Source organism: Bombina bombina, chromosome 2 (genome assembly GCF_027579735.1).
Source record: "Bombina bombina isolate aBomBom1 chromosome 2, aBomBom1.pri, whole genome shotgun sequence".
In the NCBI taxonomy this organism is placed as follows: Eukaryota; Metazoa; Chordata; class Amphibia; order Anura; family Bombinatoridae; genus Bombina; species Bombina bombina.
The window spans coordinates 758,047,753-758,065,232 of NC_069500.1; the positions used below are offsets into that span (position 1 = coordinate 758,047,753).

The 17,480-nt window shown below is 39.2% G+C and overlaps 1 protein-coding gene across 1 annotated transcript in view; it reads left to right on the forward strand.

Annotated features, from left to right (window-relative positions):
* The first annotated feature begins 14,685 nt into the window (after window positions 1–14,685).
* LOC128649537 (N-acetyllactosaminide beta-1,3-N-acetylglucosaminyltransferase 3-like) overlaps window positions 14,686–17,480 on the forward strand; it is a 91,582-nt gene continuing 88,787 nt past the window's right edge. The window contains exon 1 of the mRNA XM_053702870.1: window positions 14,686–14,786. The gene's annotated coding sequence lies outside the window, so the exon portion shown is untranslated. The remainder of the gene's footprint in view (window positions 14,787–17,480) is intronic.

The window sequence follows — 17,480 nt, forward strand, 5'->3', positions numbered from 1 at the left end:
AGAATAGTTTTTAAATAGTTATTAACTATTTACTAGCTACCTAGCTAAAATAAATACAAAGTTACCTGTAAAATAAAACCTAACCTGAGTTACACTAACACCTAACCTTACACAACAATTACATAAATTACATAAATTAAATAAAATTACCTAAATTACACAAAAAAACACTAAATTACACAAAATAAAAAACAAATTATCAGATATTTAAACTAATTACACCTAATCTAATAGCCCTATCAAAATAACCCCCCCCCCCAAAAAAAAAAAAACCTAGCCTAAACAAAACTACCAATAGCCCTTAAAAGGGCCTTTTGTGGGGCATTGCCCCAAAGAAATCAGTTCTTTTACCTGTAAAAAAAAATACAAACAACAGCCAATAGGATTTTTTCACCTCTAATTCCGATTGGCTGATAGAATTCTATCAGCCAATCGGAATTCAAGGGACACCATCTTGGATGAGATGACGTCATTTAAAGGAAGCTTCATTCGGGAAGAAGACGTCGATGGAAGAGGATGCTCTGCGCCGAATGTCTAGAAGATGGACCCGCTCCACACCGGATGAAAGAAGATAGAAGATGCCATCCGGATGAAGACTTCTGCCCGTCTGGAGGACTACTTCTGCCAGCTTGGATGAAGACTTCTCCCGGCTTCGTTGAGGACTTCTTGCCGCTTCGTTGAGGACTTCTCCCGGCTTCGTTGAGGATGGATGTCGGCTCTTCAAAACTGTAAGTGGATCTTCAGGGGTTAGCGTTAGGTTTTTTTAAGGGTTTATTGGGTGGGTTTTATTTTTAGGTTAGGGTTTGGGCAACAATAGAGCTAAATGCCCTTTTAAGGGCAATGCCGATCCAAATGCCCTTTTCAGGGCAATGGGGAGCTTAGGTTTTTAAAGTTAGGATTTTATTTGGGGGGTTGGTTGTGTGGATGGTGGGTTTTACTGTTGGGGGGGTTGTTTGTATTTTTTTTTACAGGTAAAAGAGCAATGCCCCGCAAAAGGCCCTTTTAAGGGCTATTGGTAGTTTAGTTTAGGCTAGGGGTTTTTTTATTTTGGGGGGGCTTTTTTATTTTGATAGGGCTGTTAGATTAGGTGTAATTAGTTTAAATATCTTATCATTTATTTTTTTATTTTGTGTAATTTAGTGTTTGCTTGTTTTTGTAATTTAGGTAATTGTATTTAATTTATGTAATTTATTTAATTATTGTGTAAGGTTAGGTGTTAGTGTAACTCAGGTTAGGTTTTATTTTACAGGTAAATTTGTATTTATTTTAGCTAGGTAGTTATTAAATAGTTAATAACTATTTAATAACTATTCTACCTAGTTAAAATAAATACAAACTTGCCTGTAAAGTTAAAATAAGCCCTAAGCTAGCTACAATGTAACTATTAGTTATATTGTAGCTAGCTTAGGGTTTATTTTACAGGTAAGTATTTAGTTTTAAATAGGAATAATTTAGTTAATAATAGAAATATTTATTTAGATTTATTCAAATTATATTTAAGTTAGGGGGTGTTAGGTTTACGGTTAGACTTAGGTTTAGGGGTTAAGAACTTTAATATAGTGGTGGCAACGTTGGGGGCGGCAGATTAGGGGTTAATAAATGTAGGTAGGTGGCGTTGATGGTAGGGACGGCAGATTAGGGGTTAATAATATTTAACTAATGTTTGCGAGGCGGGAGTACAGCGGTTTAGGGGTTAATATGTTTATTATAATGGCAGCGACGTTGGGGGCAGCAGATTTGGGGTTAATAAGTGTAGGTAGGTGGTGGCGGAGACATTGGGGGTGGCAGATTAGCGGTTAAGAAATATAATGTAGGTGTCGGGGATGTTGGGGGCAGCAGACTAGGGGTTCATAAGTATAATGTAGGTGTCGGCGGTGTCCGGAGCGGCAGATTAGGGGTTAATAATATAATGTAGGTGTCAGCGATGTCGGGGGGCGGCAGATTAGGGGTTAATAAGTGTAAGATTAGGGGTGTTTAGACTCGGGGTTCATGTTAGGGTGTTGGTTTAGACATAAATTTAATTTCCCCATAGGAATCAATGGGACTGCTTTTCTGCTGCTTTTTTGCAGGTGTTAGACTTTTTTTCAGCCGGCTCTCCCCGTTGATTCCTATGGGGAAATCGTGCACGAGCACGTTACACCAGCTCACCACTGACTTAAGCAGCGCTGGTATTGGAGTGCGGTAATTAGCAAACTTTTGCTCAACGCTCACTTCTTGCCTTTTAACGACGGGTTTCTGAAAACTCGTAATACCAGCGCTGTAGGTAAGTGAGCGGTGAGTGAAAACTGCTCGTTAGCACCGCATAGCCTCTAATGCAAAACTCGTAATCTAAACTGAAACTGAGACAACTGCCTGAAGAGCCTTTCTACCAAAGGCTGTTTCCGAAGAAGCAAACACATCAAAATGGTAAAATTTAGTAAAAGTATGCAAGAAGATCAAGTTGCTGCTTTACAAATTTGATCAACTGAAGCTTCATTCTTAAGAGCCCAAGAAGTGGCAGCTGATTTAGTAGAATGAGCTGTAATTCTCTGAGGCGGAGACTGCCCCGTCTCCAAATAAGCTTTGTGAATCAAAAGTTTTAACCAAGAGGCTAAAGAAATAGCCTTTTCTAGGACCAGAAAAAAATAACAAGTAGACTAAAAGTCTTTCTGAAATCTTTAGTAGCCTCTACATAATATTTTAAAGCTCTTACCACATCCAAAGAATGTAAAGACCTTTCAAGAGTATTTTTAGGATTAGGACACAAAGAATGAACAACAATTTCCCTAGTATTGATGTTGTTAGAATTCACAACTTTAGGTATAAATGTAAATGAAGTCCGCAAAACAGCTTTATCTTGATGAAAAATCAGATAAGGAGACTCACAAGAGAGAGCAGACAATGCAGAAACTCTTCTAGCAGAAGAGAAGAGATAGCCAAAAGAAATAACACTTTCCAAGAAAGTAGTTTAATATCTAAAGAATGCATAGGCTCAAAAGCAGGAGCCTGTAAAGACTCCAAGGAGGAGAAATTGATTTAATAACGGGTTTGATACGAATCAAAGCTTGAACAAAGCAGTGAATGTCAGAAAGTTTAGCAATCTTTCTATGAAATAAAACAGAAAGAGCAGAAATTTGTCCTTTCAAAGTATTAGCAGACAACCCCTTATCCAAACCATCCTAAAGAAACTGTAAGATCCTAATAATTCTGAAAGAATTCCAAGAATAATCATGTATTGAACACCATGAAATATAGGTTTTCCAAACCCAATAATAAATTTCCTTGAAACAGACTTACTAGCCTGTATCATAGTGCTAATCACTGAGTCAGAGAAACCTCTATGACTAAGCACTAGGCGTTCAATTTCCATGCCATCAAATTTAGAGATTTGAGATCCAGATGGAAAATGACCCCTGAGACAGAAGGTCTGGCCTTAAAGAAAGTGGCCAAGGCTGGCAACTGGACATCCTGACAAGATTCGCATACCAAAACCTGAGAGGCCAAGCTGGAGCTATCAGAAACACATAAGATTGTTCCATTATAATCTTGGAGATCACCCTTGGAAGAAGAACCAGAGGCAGAAAAATGTAAGCAGGTTGGTAAAACCAAGGAACTGCTAGAGCATCTACCATCTCCGCCTGAGGATCTTTGGACCTGGAAAAGTATCTCGGAAGCTTCTTGTTCAGACGCGAGGCCATCAGATCTATTTCTGGAGGACCCCACATCTGTACCAATTAAAAAAACACATCTGGATGGAGAGACCACTCTCCCGGATGTGAAGTCTGTCGACTGAGATAATCTGCTTCCCAATTGTTTACTCCTGGTATATGAATCGCAGAAATTTGACAAGAGTTGGATTCCGCCCAAGAAAGTATCAGAGATACTTCTTTCATTGCTGAAGGACTTCGAGTCCCCCTTGATGATTGACATATGCCACTGTAGTGATATTATTGTCTGTTTGGAATTGAATCAAAAGTTCTCTCTTCAATAGAGGCCAAGCCTGAAGAGCTCTGGAAATAGAGTTCTAAAATATTGATTGGTAACCTCGCCTCCCGAGGTTTCCAAACCCCTTGTGTTGTCAGCTCCCCAACCTGTAAAACTTGCATCTGTTGTGATCACAGTCCAGGAAGGATGAACAAAGGAGGCCCTTTTGAACAATAAGGTTATGGTTTGACTACCAAGACAGAGATTGTTGAATGTTGGTACTTAAGTATATCAACTTTGATATCTGAGTATTATCCCTGCCCCATTGCTGAAGAGGTGAAGAGGTCTTATATGAAAATGAGCAAAGGGGATCGCGTCCGATGTTGCAATCATGAGACCTAAAACTTCCATGAACATAGCCACTAGAGGGAATGATAGCGACTGAAGCGTTAGACAAGCTAACACTAACTTCATTCGTCTCTTGTCTGTCAAAGAAAGAGTCATGGACACTGAATCTATCTGGAAACCTAAAAAGGTGACCTTTGTCTGAGGAATCAAGAAACTCTTTTGTAAATTGATCCTCCAACCATGTCTTTGAAGAAATGACACAAGTTGTTTCATGTGAGATTCTGCTAAATGAAAAGGTTGAGCTAGTACCAAGATATCGTCCAAATAAGGAAACACTGCAATACCCTGTTCTCGGATTACAGATAGAAGGGCACCGAGAACTTTTGAAAAGATTCTCGGGGCTGTCGCTAGGCCAAATGGAAGAGCGACAAATTGGTAATGCTTGTCTGGAAAAGAGAATCTCAGAAACTGATAGTGGTCTGGATGAATCAGAATATGAAGATAAGCGTCCTGTAAGTCTATTGTGGACATGAAATGACCTTGCTGAACAAAAGGCAGAATAGTCCTTATAGTCACCATCTTGAAAGTTGGGACTCATACAAAACGATTTAAAGTTTTCAGATCCAGAATTGGTCTGAATGAATCTTCCTTCATTGGGGCAATGAACAGATTTGAATAAAAATCCAAGCCCTGTTCCTGTAGAGGAACAGGAACAATCACCTCTGAAAGCTCTAGATCTGAAACACACTTCAGAAAAGCCTGAGCCTTCACAGGGTTTGTTGGAACATGGGAAAGAAAGAATCTTCCCATGGGAGGTCTTATTCTGAAACCTATTCGATACCCCTGAGAAACAATATCCTGAATTTACTGATTTTGGACAGAATCTGCCCAAATTTCTTGAAACAATTTCAACATGCCCTCCACCAGTTGAACTGGTTTGAGGACCGCACCTTCATGCAGTCTTAGGGGCTGTATTTGGTTTCTTATAAGGCTTGGATTTATTTCAATTTGTGGATGGTCTCAAATTGGAACCAGAGACCTTAGGGGAAGGAGTGTTTTTTTGTTCTTTAATCTGACGAAAGGAAAGAAAACGAATGGGAGCTTTAAATTTACAATTTCTTATCTTGGGGCAGATAAAATCCCTTACCCCCAGTGATAGTGGAGATAATAGAATCCAATTGAGAACCAAATAAATTATTACCTTGAAAAGATAAAGATAGTAATCTAGATTTAGATAACATGGGCGCGATCCGATATACGGCGCAGGTTTCGGCGCAAGCATGGAAACCTGCGCCACCCGTAGTTTCAGCTCGCAACTCGAGCTATCCCATATACGGCGCCGTCAGAGGCTAAAGTGCCGTAAGTCTGACAAACCAGCGATGTCCAGAAATCTGAGTAAGTACAAATTTCTGGAGTCGCCAGTGGCCTACGGCACTTTAGAAACTGACGCCGCTTAAAAAAACCTGACTAAGTTATTAAATCACCCGTACTGTCTAACACGCCTCCTAAACATAGCCCGACACGTCTACCCCTCTATCCGCTATCCCCCCTCACTCTCCTAATAATAATAATAAATGTATTAACCCCTAAACCGCCGCTCCCGGACCCCGCCGCACCTATTAAAGTTATTAACCCCTAAACTGCCACTCCCGGACCCCGCCGCCAACTACATTATCTATATTACCCCCTAATGTGAGCCCCCTACACCGCCGCTACCTATTTTAGCTATATTACCCCCTAATGTGAGCCCCTTACACCGCCGCCATCTATATTACCTACCCCCTAATGTGAGCCCCTTACACCGCCGCCATCTATATTAAAATTATTAACCCCTAATCTAATCCCCCTACACCGCCGCCAGCTATATTAAAATTATTAACCCCTAATTTAATCCCCCTACACCGCCGCCACCTATATTAAAATTATTAACCCCTAATCTAATCCCCCTAAAGTAATCACCTCTATTACCAGCCCTTAAAAGGGCCTTTTGCATGACATTTCCCCAAAGTAACAGCTCTATTGCCAGCCCTTAAAAGGGCTTTTTGCGGGGCATTTCCCCAAAGTAATCAGCTCTTTTACCAGCCCTTAAAAGGGCTTTTTGCGAGGCATTGTCACAAAGTAATCAACTCTTTTGCATCTAATCTAAATCCCCCTACACCGCTGCCACCTATAATAAATGTATTACCCCCTAATCTAATCCCCCTACACCGCCGCCACCTATATTGAATAGATTAACCCCTAATCTAATCCCCCTACACTGCCGCCAGCTATATAGTTAATATAGTTATTATATTATATATAATTAACTATATTAACCCTAATTATATTAGGGTTAATATAGTTAATATCGTTATTATATTATATATATTAAGTATAATAACTCTATCTAACTCTAACATCCCTAACTAAATTCTTATTAAAATAAATCTAATTAATATTAATATTATTAATTAAGATATTCCTATTTAAATCTAAATACTTACCTATAAAATAAACCCTAACGGCAAGATTTAGAGTTTTGCGGCCAAAGGGGTGTGCGTTAGCTACGCGTGTATTTTTTCCCCCGCACCTTTTAAACAACGCTGGTATTTAGAGTTCACAGAAGGGCTGCGTTACGCTCCAAAAAGGCAGCGTAGAGCATAATTTACCGCCACTGCAACTCTAAATACCAGCGGTGCTTACGGACGCGGCCAGCTTCAAAAACGTGCTTGTGCACGATTCCCCCATAGGAAACAATGGGGCAGTTTGAGCTGAAAAAAAACCTAACACCTGCAAAAAAGCAGCGTTCAGCTCCTAACGCAGCCCCATTGTTTCCTATGGGGAAACACTTCCTAAGTCTGCACCTAACACCCTAACATGAACCCCGAGTCTAAACACCCCTAACCTTACACTTATTAACCCCTAATCTGCCACCCACGCTATCACTGACCCCTGCATTTTATTATTAACCCCTAATCTGCCGCTCCGTACACCGCCGCAACCTACATTATAGCTATGTACCCCTAATCTGCTGCCCCTTACACCGCCGACCCCTATATTATATTTATTAACCCCTAATCTGCTGCCCCCAACATCGCCGCCACCTACCTACAATTATTAACCCCTAATCTGCCGACCGGACCTCGCCGCTACTCTAATAAATGTATTAACCCCTAATCAGCCTCACTCCGCCTCACTCCTGCCTCATAAACCCTATAATAAATAGTATTAACCCCTAATCTGCCCTCCCTAACATCGCCGACACCTAACTTCAAGTATTAACCCCTAATCTGCCGACCGGATCTCACCGCTACTCTAATAAATGTATTAACCCCTAAAGCTAAGTCTAACCCTAACACTAACACCCCCCTAAATTAAATATAATTTAAATCTAACGAAATAAAATAATTCTTATTAAATAAATTATTCCTATTTAAAGCTAAATACTTACCTGTAAAATAAACCCTAATATAGCTACAATATAACGAATAATTATATTGTAGCTATTTTAGGATTTATATTTATTTTACAGGCAACTTGTATTTATTTTAACCAGGTACAATAGCTATTAAATAGTTAATAACTATTTAATAGCTACCTAGTTAAAATAATTACAAAATTACCTGTAAAATAAATCCTAACCTAAGTTAAAATTAAACACTACACTATCATTAAATTAATTAAATAAATTACCTACAAATAACTACAATTAAATCAATTAAACCTAACACTACACTATCAATACATTAATTACATACAAATACCTACAAATTAAATAAATACAATTAAATCAACTAACTAAAGTACAAAAAATAAAAAAAGAACTAATTTACAAAAAATAAAAAAATAATTTACAAACATTATAAAAAAAATTACAACAATTTTAAGCTAATTACATAAATAATAATTAAATAAAAAAATGCCCTACCCTATTCTAAAATAAAAATTGAAAAGCTCTATTACCTTACCAGCCCTTAAAAGGGCCTTTTGCGGGGCATGCCCCAAAGAATTCTGCTCTTTTGCCTGTAAAAAAAAAACATACAATAGCCCCCCCAACATTACAACCCACCACCCACATACCCCTAATCTAACCCAAACCCCCCTTAAAAAAAAAACTAACACTAAGCCCCTGAAGATCTTCCTACCTTATCTTCACCACGCCGGGTATCACCGATCCGTCCAGAAGAGGCTCCGAAGTCTTCCACCTATCCGGGCGATGTCTTCATCCAAGCGGGGGCTGAAGAGGTCCATCATCGGGCTGAAGAGGTCCATCATCCGGCTGAAGTCTTCATCCAAGCGGGGGCTGAAAAGGTCCATCATCCGGCTGAAGTCTTCTATCAAGCGGCATCTTCAATCTTCTTTCTTCCGGCTCCATCTTCATCCCGCCGACGCGGAACATCCATCCTGGCCGACGACTTCCCGACGAATGACGGTTCCTTTAAGGGACGTCATCCAAGATGGCGTCCCTCGAATTCCGATTGGCTGATAGGATTCTATCAGCCAATCGGAATTAAGGTAGGAAAATTCTGATTGGCTGATTGAATCAGCCAATCAGATTCAAGTTCAATCCGATTGGCTGATTGGATCAGCCAATCAGATTGAGCTTGCATTCTATTGGCTGATCGGAAGGCTCTCTGTAAATTCGGTCATGGGGATTCATCTGCCACCTCCCTTTACAGATCGACATTATACTCCTCTACCATTACCTCTGCTAATATGTTTCAGTACTGGTTTGGCTGTCTGCTATATGTGGATGGGTGTCTTCAGGTAAGTATATATATATTTTTTTAAGACACTCTCAGCTATGTCTGGCACTTTATATTTTTAAAGTTTTTAAATATAGCATATATTTACCATGAGTCAGGTCTATGTTTATTTCCCTTTGCAGTCTAACAGTTTCAGCATAGAAAATTATGTTTGGGAGAAATTTAGTACATTCTTTCTTACCTGAGGTTCCAGCTAGTTTGTAACTTCGGTCTTGTTGTTTTCAAATTTTCGCAGGCAAATTAGGCTCGCGATGGCGCAAAATGCTTCTATTTATTGCGTCATTCTTGGCACAATTTTTTTTTTTGGCACGAAGGTTGCTTTTGTTGTGACGCGAATTGTGTCATTTCCTGTTAATCTTGGTGCCAAAAGTTTTTTTCTCAGCATTTGCATCATCTTGGTTGGCGTCATTTTTGGCGCTAAAAATGTTGTAATAATGGGTCTTTACCTCTTTTGCTCTCTGTTTTCATTTGTTATAGAGGGCTATGATATTTGCTTTTGTTTTACATATAAGCATTTTTCCCATTTCTGAAACTGCTATTTTTTGGAAATTGGATAGTTTGTTTAAATGTTATTTTTTTTCAAACTGATTCTGACTCTGATGTTACTGTAGGAACCAAGTTGCCTGAAAACAAATCTACCAAAGCTAAGTGTATATGTTGTGAATTGACTGATCTTCCTTCTTCAGCTCAAGTATGTGGCACTTGTTATGAGAAATTATTACATGCTGATAATGTTTCTATAAGTACAAATACATCAACTGTTAAACCTTCACAGTCAAATGTACATATTATTCCTGTAGATATAAAAGATTATATTGCTGCAGCCATAGAGAAGGCTATGACTGCTATTCCACCTTCTAATAAACGTAAAAGGTCTCTCCTTACTTAATTCTGATGACGTTTGTATTGATCAACAGCATACTGAAGTATTTTCTGCTGATGAGGATTTCTCTGGCTCAGAGGATCCTACTTCAAACTCTGAAATTGATAAATCATCTTTTCTTTTTATGATGATATATAACCGTTCTTTGTTAAAGAAAGTATTGTTTACTTTGGGTATTGTGGAATCTAGTCCTCTTGATAACAAGAATAGTAAACATTTGAATTCTGCTTAGGTGCAATGTAGTTATTGCCCCACTGGCCAACATCTTAGAAGGTACAACTAACACTTGTTTGGCAATACAGGGGGGGGGGTGGGTAGGGTCATTTTTGAGCGGGTTCAGATTCATCTGGTTGCGCTTTATAAAACTGGGACATTAATAGTACATGGCTATTGGGGGGAATACAGCACAGTATGACTGTGGGCTCTGAACTCATACTAACACAAAATACACTGGATACAGAATAACTAGTAAATATAATTTGCAATTGTAAGTCATGTGCATTGATCACATATCAAGCTACTGTATCTATTGTAACAACCAATTTATGAATATACAGTATATAGTCATATCCACAGTCATCATCATACCAGTGTCTAGCAAAGGTAGATGTATTTACTTTTTGAGGATCATGATATATGAAACAATCAGAATTGTCTTATTTTCCAAAGGTTCGGCTTAATTTGCATTTGGGGCACATTAGACTCATGGATGTATGAAACTGGTGAATAATTTAGAGATTGCTGTTTATGTGCATAACTATTCAGCACACAGACCATTGGGTCATAACTCTATTAATATGATTGCCATGTATTGTTAATTAGGTTAGTTGTATATTTTAGGGTCATAATATAAGTATAATATATCATTAAAAATGTGGAGCCCTAAAATACTATTAGATGTATGTATGTGTCACTAGTACCTCACTGTTTGCCTATCTAACTATAGTACCTCACTGTACCACCTCTGTATAGTACCTCACTGTACCACCTCTGTATAGTACCTCACTGTACCACCTCACTATAGTACCTCACTGTGTGCCAACCTCACTATAGTACCTCACTGTGTGCCTACCTCACTATAGTACCTCACTGTGTGCCTACCTCACTATAGTACCTCACTGTACCACCTCTGTATAGTACCTCACTGTACCACCTCACTGTACCACCTCTGTGTAGTACCTCACTGTACCACCTCTGTATAGTACCTCACTGTATCACCTCACTATAGTACCTCACTGTGTGCCTACCTCACTATAGTACCTCACTGTGTGCCTACCTCACTATAGTACCTCACTGTACCAACTCTGTATAGTACTTCACTGTACCACCTCACTGTACCACCTCTGTGTAGTACCTCACTGTACCACCTCACTATAGTACCTCACTGTGTGCCAACCTCACTATAGTACCTCACTGTGTGCCTACATCACTATAGTACCTCACTGTGTGCCTACCTCACTATAGTACCTCAATGTACCACCTCTGTATAGTACCTCACTGTACCACCTCACTGTACCACCTCTGTGTAGTACCTCACTGTACCACCTCACTATAGTACCTCACTGTACCACCTCTGTATAGTACCTCACTGTACCACCTCACTATAGTACCTCATTATACCACATCTGTATAGTACCTCACTGTACCACCTCACTATAATACCTCACTGTACCACCTCACCATAGTACCTCACTGTACCACCTCTGTATAGTACCTCACTGTACCACATCTTTATAGTACCTCACTGTACCACATCTTTATAGTACCTCACTGTACCACATCTTTATAGTACCTCACTGTACCACCTCACTATAATACCTCACTGTACCACCTCACCATAGTACCTCAGTGTACCACCTCACCATAGTACCTCACTGTACCACATCTTTATAGTACCTCACTGTACCACCTCACTATAATACCTCACTGTACCACCTCACCATAGTACCTCACTGTACCACCTCTGTATAGTACCTCACTGTACCACCTCTGTATAGTACCTCACTGTACCACCTCTGTATAGTACCTCACTGTACCACCTCTGTATAGTATCTCACTGTACCACCTCACTATAGTACATCACTGTACCACCTCTGTATAGTACCTCACTGTACCACCTCATTATAGTACCTCACTGTACCACCTCTGTATAGTACCTCACTATACTACCTCATTACAGTACCTCACTGTACCACCTCAGTATAGTACCTCACTGTACCACCTCAGTAAAGTACCTCACTGTACCACCTCAGTAAAGTACCTCACTGTACCACCTCTGAATAGTACCTCACTGTACCACCTCTGTATAGTACCTCACTGTACCACCTCTGTATAGTACCTCACTGTACCACCTCAGTATAGTACCTCACTGTACCACCTCAGTAAAGTACCTCACTGTACCACCTCTGAATAGTACCTCACTGTACCACCTCTGTATAGTACCTCACTGTACCATCTCATTATAGTACCTCATTGTACCACCTCTGTATAGTACCTCACTGTACCACCTCTGTATAGTACCTCACTTTACCACCTCTGTATAGTACCTCACTGTACCACCTCATTATGGTACCTCACTGTACCATCTATGTATAGTACCTCACTGTACCAGCTAACTATAGATAGCACCTCACTGTACCCCCCTCCCACCCCCCAATTCAGAATTCCTCAGTGCTCTGATTACAAAGTAGTTGAAAATGTTGTCATAAAAAATATGTGAGAAAAAATATACACTTATAAATAAAAAAGACAAGAGGAAGCTTGCATGTATAAATATATATCACCATCTTATAGTTTTAAAGTAAGAGAGTCTGCACAACTCACCTTTATCAGGTCTGCTATGTCTCACACCACACTAGAGTTCAGGAAGGGGGAGAAAAAGTCTAGAGAGGAACGCAGTATCTAGGGAGAGTTGGGATGTCTGCCCTTAATCTTGTTTTGAAATGTACTTTGGGGATTTACAACGTTAAACTACTAATACAATCAATCCCCACAAAATATCATTAGACCTATATAAAGAGAATAGCATAACAAGACATGTATTATTATTTTTTTTCCTGCAGACTATATGCAGGGCCGGATTGGGCCGTTGGGATACCGGGAAAAATCCCGGTGGGCCGGCAGGGCCAGCTGCTGTGTGTGGAGAGCAGCAAAACACAGTTGTGAGGGACGTGCGTGCTCACAAACCGTGCACGCACCGCTTCTAATTGTATTCTGCTCAAAGGGCAAGTCAGTGCACCACAGGTTCCCTTAGCCCCGCCCACACTGGGAACCTGTAGGCCACTTCTTTAATTTGAGCGGCTGTTCAATAATATACACATGGACCGTGCGTGCACTGTGAGTGACATCATGTGGGAGTGGGCATTTGCGTCACTGGGGGGCGTGGACCGCACCAGACCGGGGTGACAAGATAAGGGCTTGATCCTGTGCAGCTACGATGTACAAACTCCGAAAAGAGGTCCGGCACACAGGAATCCTCAGCATAGGTTCAGAATACCATACAAGGCTCAATTAGAAGCCGAGCCAGGCAGGTAAAGTTGCAAGTGAAAGTTTATTATTTTAAAGGGACACTGTACCCAATTTTTTTTCTTTTGTGATTCAGAAAGAGCATGCAATTTAAAAGGACAGTATACACTCATTTTCATATAACTGCATGTAATAGACACTACTATAAAGAATAAGATGCACAGATACTGATATAAAAACCCAGTATAAAACTGTTAAAAACTTACTTAGAAGCTCTCAGTTTAGCTCTGTTGCAAAGGCAGCTGGAAAGCCCACTGCAAGTGGGAAATAAGATACTCCCCCCTCTCCCTTCTTTTGCATATGAAAAGACCATTTACACAAAAAAGAGCAAGCTGGAGAAGGTAGCTGACGGTATTCTCATAAAACTTTGGGGCTTGGTTAGGAGTCTGAAAATCAGAGCAATGTTATTTAAAAATTAGCAAAACTATACATTTAAAAAAAAAAAAAAAACTTTATGGGCTATATAAATAGATCATCTACAAAACATTTATGCAAAGAAAAAATGAGTGTACAATGTCCCTTTAAAGCAACTTTCTAATTTACTCCTATTATCAAATTTTCTTCATTCTCTTGGTATCTTTATTTGAAAACCAAGAATGTAAGTTTAGATGCTACCCCATTTTTGGTGAACATGGGTTGTTCTTGCTGATTGGTGGATAAATTCACCCACCAATAAACAAGTGCTGTCCAGAGGTCTGAACCAAAAATTGTCTGGCTCCTTAGCTTAGATGCCTTCTTTTTCAAATAAAGATAGCAAGAGAACGAAGAAAATGGATAATAGGAGTAAATTAGAAAGTTGCTTAAAATTGCATGCTCTATCTGAATCACAAAAGAAAACATTTGGGTTCAGTGTGTACATAAATCCTGCTCTGGGGAAAGTAAAACAAGCAGGGAAGAAGGACCACGAGAAGCTCAGGGAGGGGGTAACACGGTCACCACACCACCTTAGACAATAAACATCCTGGTATATCAGGCTTCCACTAAGCCTATTTCTTGCTATTGTATTTAGTAAAAATTTTATAAGAACATTGTTTTTGTTTGAATCACATTTTTTAGTTTGTTCATTTCATGCTAAACCTGGTTGGCCATACAAATTTCGACAAGTGTCACAAGACACCGGCCCTTACTATTTGTTCGTAACCTTTGCATGGTATGTATGGTTTTGAATTACATCACCGGTCGGGTCATCATCTCTCAAGCACATGGCCTTTGTTCACCTCACATTTGCCCTCCCTCCCTCTACAGCCCTCCAACCCCTCCTCTTTTCTCACCTAATGAATAGAGGAGGATCCTTAGACTGGTTGCTTGCTTGCCTGGATGTTGTTTAGTTTGAGTTTCCCATCAGTGCCACAACAAGTGCAACCGCAGACGTAAAAAAGAAGGTGAGTGAGTCTTTTTTGAGAGAGAATGAAATCGGCAATCGAGTGAAGAAATAGATGGAACCATTTTTGTTTTTTCAATAAGCTTTTTATAGCAGTTTGACCTTGTTTTGCACGACATCACAATCTGGTTATATGTAATAGTGTGTAAAATGAACGTTAGGTCTTTTCGCTACTTTTCTTCTCGCCTCTAACACACGGTGTTTAACCCGCTAACAGCTTGAGTTGTTTTTTTCTCAACACCTATTTTATCCTTTATGGAAATGATTTCTCCAAATGTGTGTAACAGCTAAACTATTGCTGTCTTGGCATTTGATTATATAAATTATATATTTTAGTGATTAATTAAACGTGCGTATCTTTCCTAGAGAAAAATATAAAGTGGGGGGTATATATATATATATATCCAGCTGTGATATAAATTAATGTTTTATTCACTTTATGGTGGGCTCAACTGTCAGGTAGAAAACAATTTATAAACGAAGTGTGAAAAATGTGTAATGTACTTCTTTGCTGATATTTTTTTTAAATGGCCAATCTTCCCCCATCACTTATTTGGAATGGCTAGCCACAGTTATTTTGTTTGCAGTGATTTGCATTTTATCTGATTACCTTTGCCAAGGCCATTTACAGACCGTTATGTAGCAGGGCTAGACTTTGACATCTACATTTTTTTTGACTACACATTATTAAACATTTTATAGTACACTCTCAGTGTTTACTGTAACTTTTTTTAAAATAAAATGTTTTGTATTCTGCATAGCTATATCAAATATATACTCTGCTGTCTTCAAGTTATTTATCCTGTAGCAGGTTAGACACACTACTCTGGCTAATCCCAACAAAGAGGTTACACGCACAATAGAGGTATCGCTTGGGACCCACGGAGCACTGCTGGTCTCAAATGGAAACTACTGCTGTGCTATCTGTCGGTTCCATGTGTTACTTCTACTGTGTGTTTAACCCCTTTGCTGTGGTTAAACATACAGTAGTGCAGGTCGATGGTCTTGGAGACATGAAACCCCAGGTTTCTCTTTCATGATTTAGATAAACCATGTAATTTAAAATTTTTATTTATTTTAAATCTTTGCAAAAAGGGATATTTAATTCAACAGGTACAGGAACAGGTAATACACAACACACAAGCGCAATGGAAGAGGGGGCGTGGCCTTACGTGATTCGTGCCGTGCATTACTTAGTCATAGGTTAACAGGTAGAGTACAATATCAAAATATATACCCCTGCTCCCCAATCAATGCTTAGCACGTAACTGGGAACGGAGAGGGACACATGATGACAATTTAAAAACAATTAAAGGGAACAATTTTTGAGAACAAACTTCCTTAACCCCTTATAAATTTAAAGGGAAATGGAAAATTAGGGACAAATATAAAAACTCTTTTGTAATTTTTGAAAAAGAGAAACTAACGATCTAACTTAAAGGGCCATGAAACCCACATTTTTTCTTTCATGATTTAGAAAGAGAATGCAATTTTAAACATCTTTCTAATTTACTTATATTATCTAATTTGTTTTATTCTCTTGATATTCTTTGCTGAAAAGCATATCTAGATATGCTCAGTAGCTGCTGATTGGTTGCTGCACATAGAAGTCTCGTGTGATTGGCTCACCATGTGCATTGCTTTTTCTTCAACTAAGGATATCTAAAAAATGAAGCAAAATAAATAATATAAGTAAATTGTAATGTTGTTTAAATTTGTATTCTCTATCTGAATCATGAAAGAAAGATTTTGGGTTTAGTGGCCCTTTAAGGTGCTAAAAAACACAAAATAAGTTTCTCCACAGTCAATTTTTTTTTTATTGCTAGCCTGCTAAGGGTTAAACACACAAAGTAGTGTTTGGGAGATACCGTTCACTGCTGCACCTTTTGTGCATACTGCCAGTAAACAAATCAGCAGTGGTAATTGCCCAACCGGCTTTGCAACTGCTGCTAATTGGTTTAGTGGCTGTATCCACTTTGGACCAGCAGTTCTCTGTGGTACTTTAACTGTGTTTAAACCCTTTGTAGGACAAAAATGCATAGCACTGCATAATTTCTAGTACTAAAATTACTTGCTGTAACAAGTTTGAGCATTTTTTTTTTTTTAAAATTCATTTTTTTGCATGATGTCTCAATTTTGACCTCCTAAATCCTTTTTTAGTATATAAATAGGAATAAAAACTGAATATCAATAGCCCCGACAATATTTAATCAAGAAGTTGGTCTGTTTTAGCAGCCAGAATGTCTTAATAATATCTAGCCAGGTTACTCAACATTAGGGTTGCCACCTCAGCCATGTTTTCCAGGACACATGCTGCAGGCATTGCAGGGAGGACCATGTATTGTGCTGCTCATCAGCACTATTTATTTGATGTCCAGAGGCACAATACATGTTCCGTCCTGCTTACCCTGCACCATGTGTAACTCATAAGTGTCCAGGAAAACATGTCTGAGGTGGCAACCTTACTCAACATTGCATTTAAACCCTGGACTAATAGTAGTTTTACATATGAAACAAGTCAGTTGAGCCCATATTTGAATGACTACACGCTTGAGTTGCAAACCCAGGATTGGCTTTTAAACAGGTGATACTATGCTTAATACAGTGCAATGTTCTCAGCATTTGAGTTGTGCCACTAGCATTGCTAATTGGATCAGCTGCGTTTTCTACTCAGTACCAGCAGTGCTGTGCGGTA